Source organism: Hyla sarda, chromosome 9, assembly GCF_029499605.1.
Source record: "Hyla sarda isolate aHylSar1 chromosome 9, aHylSar1.hap1, whole genome shotgun sequence".
Classification (NCBI taxonomy): Eukaryota; Metazoa; Chordata; class Amphibia; order Anura; family Hylidae; genus Hyla; species Hyla sarda.
The window spans coordinates 9,961,084-9,967,804 of record NC_079197.1 but is presented as its reverse complement, the minus strand read 5'-3'; positions in this window follow the sequence as shown (position 1 = coordinate 9,967,804).

Genomic DNA, 6,721 nt, shown 5'->3' with positions numbered 1-6,721 from the left:
GTGCATTTTAATTCCCCCCGCCCCCCCCCCCCCCCAAATATCCTTGGTAAAATTAGGGTATGTGTGTGTGCGGGTATACCCTGATAAACTGGCCGAGCGCTTTAAATCAATGAACTGCAGCGGCTTTTGCGGGGGCCAGAGACCTGGGGTCCTGAGTTCAACCACCGCCGCTGCCAGAGACCGCTGCCGACACCCGCTTCTCTCCCCCTGCCTGTCCTGGGGTCCTGAGTTCAACCACCGCTGCTGCCTGAGACCGCCGCCGCCACCCCCTTCTCTCCCGCCTGTCCTGGGGTCCTAAGATCAACCACCGCCGCTGCCAGAGACCGCTGCCGACACCCGCTTCTCTCCCCCTGCCTGTCCTGGGGTCCTGAGTTCAACCACCGCCGCTGCCTGAGACCGCCGCCGCCACCCGCTTCTCTCCCGCCTGTCCTGGGGTCCTGAGATCAACCACCGCCGCTGCCAGAGACCGCTGCCGACACCCGCTTCTCTCCCCCTGCCTGTCCTGGGGTCCTGAGTTCAACCACCGCTGCTGCCTGAGACCGCCGCCGCCACCCCCTTCTCTCCCGCCTGTCCTGGGGTCCTAAGATCAACCACCGCCGCTGCCAGAGACCGCTGCCGACACCCGCTTCTCTCCCCCTGCCTGTCCTGGGGTCCTGAGTTCAACCACCGCCGCTGCCTGAGACCGCCGCCGCCACCCGCTTCTCTCCCGCCTGTCCTGGGGTCCTGAGATCAACCACCGCCGCTGCCAGAGACCGCCGCCGCTACCGGCTTCTCTCCCGCCTGTCCTGGGTCCTGAGTTCAACCACCGCCGCTGCCTGAGACCGCCGCCGCCACCCGCCTCTCCCCCTGCCTGTCCTGGGGTCCTGAGTTCAACCACCGCCGCTGCCAGAGACCGCCGCCGCCACCCGCTTCCTGAGTTCAACCACCGCCGCTGCCTGAGACCGCCGCCACCCCGCCTCTCTCCCTCTGCCTGTCCTGGGGTCCTGAGTCCAACCACCACCGCTGCCCCATTGCCTCCCCCATCCCCAGTTTTATAATAACCTGTTCCCAGGGTCCGCGCTACTTCTGGCTCCTGCGGCATCCTGCGCTGTTGCTGTGCGCTGCGCAATGACAAGTGACGTCTTCAACGCGACCTCACTGTGAGTGGCCCGCACTGACAGTGAGGTCGCGTTGAAGACGTCACTCGTCATTGCGCAGCGCACAGCAACAGCGCAGGATGCCGCAGGAGCCAGAAGTAACGCGGACCCTGGGAACAGGTTATTATAAAACTGGGGATGGGGGAGGCAATGGGGCAGCGGCGGTGGTTGGACTCAGGACAGGCAGGGGGAGAGAAGCGGGTGGCGGCGGTGGTCTCTGGCCCCGCAAAAGACACTGCAGTTCATTACCTTGCCCGGATTATTGGCAAGGTAATTGCCGATACAGATAACTTAGAAAATTGTGAATATCGGCCAAACCGATAATCAGTCGATCCCTAGTGTGTATATGTATGTATGTGTGTATGTATATATATATATGTGTGTATGTGTATATATGTGTGTGTGTGTGTGTGTGTATATATGTGTGTGTGTATGTATATATATATATATGTGTGTGTGTATGTGTATATATGTGTGTGTGTGTGTATGTATATATATATATATATGTATATATGTGTGTATATGTATGTATGTATGTGTATATATATATATGTGTATGTTCCAGCATCACGTCCAAACGGCTAAAGATATTAACATGAAACTTGGTCACATGTTATTTATATGTCACCAACAAACATAGGATAGGTGATTTAACCCTTTTGTGAGGGTCGGGTTTTTTGTATAAAGTCCCATGCAAATCAATGGGAAATGTATGTTCCCACATAACTTCCGTACGGCTGGAGATATTTCAATACCTGGTGCACATATTACTTATATGTCATATAAAAAGATATGATAGTAAAATTAACCCTTACCTACACCCTTATATAAAAGATGGGTTTTTGTTTTACGTATAATACAGGATATAACTCAGGATCAGTACAAGATAAGTAATGTAATGTATGTACACAGTGACCTCACCAGCAGAATAGTGAGTACAGCTCTGGTGTATAATACAGGATATAACTCAGGATCAGTACAGGATAAGTAATGTAATGTATGTTCACAGTGATCTCACCAACAGAATAGTGAGTACAGCTCTGGAGTATAATACAGGATATAACTCAGGATCAGTACAGAATAAGTAATGTAATGTATGTACACAGTGACCTCACCAGCAGAATAGTGAGTACAGCTCTGGAGTATAATACATGATATAACTCAGGATCAGTACAGGATAAGTAATGTAATGTATGTACACAGTGACCTCACCAGCAGAATAGTGAGTACAGCTTTGGAGTATAATACAGGATATAACTCAGGATCAGTACAGGATAAGTAATGTAATGTATGTACACAGTGATCTCACCAGCAGAATAGTGAGTACAGCTCTGGAGTATAATACAGGATATAACTCAGGATCAGTACAGGATAAGTAAGGTAATGTATGTACACAGTGACCCCCACCAGCAGAATAGTGAGTGCAGCTCTGGAGTATAATACAGGATATAACTCAGGATCAGTACAGGATAAGTAATGTAATGTATGTACACAGTGACCCCCACCAGCAGAATAGTGAGTACAGCTCTGGAGTATAATACAGGATATAACTCAGGATCAGTACAGGATAAGTAATGTAATGTATGTACACAGTGATCTCACCAGCAGAATAGTGAGTACAGCTCTGGAGTATAATACAGGATATAACTCAGGATCAGTACAGGATAAGTAAGGTAATGTATGTACACAGTGACCCCCACCAGCAGAATAGTGAGTGCAGCTCTGGAGTATAATACAGGATATAACTCAGGATCAGTACAGGATAAGTAATGTAATGTATGTACACAGTGACCCCCACCAGCAGAATAGTGAGTACAGCTCTGGAGTATAATACAGGATATAACTCAGGATCAGTACAGGATCAGTAATGTAATGTATATACACAGTGACCTCACCAGCAGAATAGTGACTACAGCTCTGGAGTATAATACAGGATATAACTCAGGATCAGTACAGGATAAGTAATGTAATGTATATACACAGTGACCTGACCGGCAGAATAGTGAGTGCAGCTCTGGAGTATAATACAGGATATAACTCAGGATCAGTACAGGATAAGTAATGTAATGTATGTACATAGTGACACAGTAATATATATATACGGCCGTCATGCCCCCTCCCATAGACTTGCATTGAGGGGACGGGGCGTGACGTCACACAGGGGCGGAGTCCTAATGTCACGGACTTCCGTTCCCGTGGTCGTGACCCAGACCCTCCAGCGCTTCCGGACAAGAAACAGGTGGGTGCCGCATGCAATAGTGCGGGGGTCCCCAGTGGCAAGACCCCTGCAATCAGACATCTTATCCCCTATCCTTTGGATAGGGGATTAGATGTCTAGGGGTGGAATACCCCTTTAAAAAGGCCACTGCACAAGACAGGGAGGTGTTCTCACCAGGAACTCGTTGTAGGGCGCCGGCTTCTCACAATATCATAGAACCTGTTCCTCTAATCTGTACAATAAACAACATCACTGAACATAATGATCAATACAACCTGCATCCAGGGAATAATGGTAGGTACAGAGAAGGACAGTAGATGGAGGAGTATATCAGGCAGGTGCCCACCCTAAACCCCACGTGTTCCATCGCCCGTCTGCGACTTCCTCAGGGGTGCTGTGCAATGGTACAACATTTCCTGTCTTATATACACATCACAATTGCATTTATTACTAGCAGCAGGAGGTACCTGGCAGTCTGTTGCGTCTAACACACGTTTCCATATCCGGGCACTGAGCCCGCTAATACTTCCGGTTTGGTTACAGGCCATATCCGCCCCATCATTTCATTCTCATGCACAGTACACACCCATGCCACTCACTCATCACATCTAGAGGGCCGTGTGCGCATGCACCAACCACAATCCTTGCGTCATTTGGCGCATGCGCATCAGCCACTCAATACCTGTTATTCTCTCATCATTACTCAAGCGCTGTGTGCGCACGCGCCAGTCACGATCCACTCAGCAGCCCTTCAATGCTTGTTTGTGATTTTACATCAGGCTCACATTGCGCATGCGCACACAGCATTACAAACCCCAATCGCAATGACATTGACGTTCATGCCACATCTTTATGTATATGATGGTATGCCGTATTTCTGTATATATGATGGTATGCCGTATTTCTGTATATATGATGGTATGCCGTATTTCTGTGTATATGATATCTTTTTGAGCCATACGATCCTACTGCAGTGATTTACATTGTGTGCAGGTATAATAGTTCACATCTATTGAGGCCTTGAATAAGGTAAGCGCATGCGCAGAACGTCAATGTCATTGCGATTGGGGTTTGTAATGCTGTGTGCGCATGCGCAGTGCGAGCCTGATGTAAAATCACAAGCAAGCATTGAAGGGCTGATGCGCAGGCACGGAGTGGATCGTGACTGGTGCGTGCGCAAACGGCGCCTGAGTAATTATGAGAGAATAACAGGTATTGAGTGGCTGATGCGCATGTGTGAAATGACGCAAGGATTGCGGTTGGTGCATGTGCACACGGCCCTCTAGATGTGATGAGTGAGTGGCATGGGTTTGTACTGTGCATAAGTGAGAATGAAATGATGGGGCGGATATGGCCTGTAACCAAACCGGAAGTATTAGCGGGCTCAGTGCCCGGATATGGAAACGTGTGTTAGACGCAACGGACCGCCAGGTACCTCCTGCTGCTAGTAATGAATGCAATTGTGATGTGTATATAAGACAGGAAATGTTGTACTATTGCACAGCACCCCTGAGGAAGTCGCCCAAGGGGTGACAGAACACGTGGGGTTTAGGGTGGGCACCTGCCTGATATACTCCTCCATCTACTGTCCTTCTCTGTACCTACCATTATTCCCTGGATGCAGGTTGTATTGATCATTATGTTCAGTGATGTTACAGTGGGGATCAAAAGTTTGGGCACCCCAGGTAAAAATTAGTATTAATGTGCATAAAGAAGCCAAGGAAAGATGGAAAAATCTCCAAAAGGCATCAAATTACAGATTAGACATTCTTATAATACGTCACCAAAAGTTACATTTTATTTCCATCATTTACACTTTCAAAATAACAGAAAACAAAAAAAATGGTGTCTGCAAAAGTTTGGGCACCCTACAGAGTTATTATCTTGTACTGCCCCCTTTGGCACGAATCACAGCTTGTAAACACTTTTTGTAGCAGCCAAGAGTCTTTCAATTCTTGTTTGAGGTATCTTTGCCCATTCTTCCTTACAAAAGTCTTCCAGTTCTTTGAGATCTCTGGGCTGTCTGTCACGCACTGCTCTTTTGAGGTCTATCCATAGATTTTCAATTATGTTGAGGTCAGGAGATTGTGAAGGCCATGGCAAAACCTTCAGTTTACGCCTCTTGATGTAATCCCCGTGGATTTCGAGGTGTGTTTAGGATCATTATCCATTTGTAGAAGCCATCCTCTCTTTAACTTCAGCTTTTTCACAGATGGCATCAAGTTAGCATCCAAAATTTGCTGAAATTTTATTGAATCCATTTTTCCTTCTACTCATGAGATGTTCCCTTTGCCACTGGCTGCAATACAACCGCAAAGCATGATTGATCCCCCCCCCCCATGCTTAACAGTTGGACAGAGGTTCTTTTCATTAAATTCTGTTCCCCTTCTTCTCCAAACGTACCTTTGCTCATTCCGGCCAAAAAGTTCAATTTTAACCTCATCGGTCCACATAACTTGTTTCCAAAATGCATCAGGCTTGTCTATATGTTCATTTGCAAAGTTCAAACACTGATTTTTGTGGTGAGGATGTAGAAGAGGTTTTCTTCTGATGACTCTTCCATGAAGACCATATTTGTACAAGTATCTCTTTATAGTGGAATAGTGTTTCACAACTCGTGTCTGCCAGATCTTTCTGGAGGGATTGTGCAGTCAAACATGGGTTTTGAATAGTTTTTCTCACAATCCTGCGAGCTGTTCTGTCTGATATTTTTCTTGGTCTTCCAGATCTTGCTTTAACTTCCACTGTTCCTGATGACTGCCATTTCTTAATTACATTCCGAACAGAGGATATTGACATCTGAAAATGTTTTGCTATCTTCTTATAGCCTTCTCCAGCTTTGTGAGCGTCAACTATTTTCAGTTTCAGATTTCTAGACAACTGCTTAGAAGAACCCATGGTGCTGATTGTTGGGTCAGATGAGTCTGGGCATTTAAAACCTTTGAGATTGACATCACCTGGTCTTCCCAGATGATGATTGAGAACAATCCATGACACTGGCAGGTCTCAGCTTTGCAAAGAGGGCAGTGCATGCTATAAATTCTGCAGGGTGCCCAAACTTTTGCAGACGCCATTTTTTTGTTTTCTGTTATTTTGAAAGTGTAAATGATGGAAATTAAATCTAACTTTTGTTCACATATTATAAGAATGTCTAATCTATAATTTGATGCCTTTTGGAGATTTTTCCATCTTTCCTTGGCTTCTTTGTGCACATTAATACAGAGGAACAGGTTCAATGATATTGTGAGAAGCAGGCGCCCTGGGAGGAGTTCCTGGTGTGAACCCCTCCCTGTTTTGTGCAGTGGCCTTTTGGCCCGTTTTAAGTGATTTTAAATATTTGTCTGGTTTTATACATGGAATACTTAAT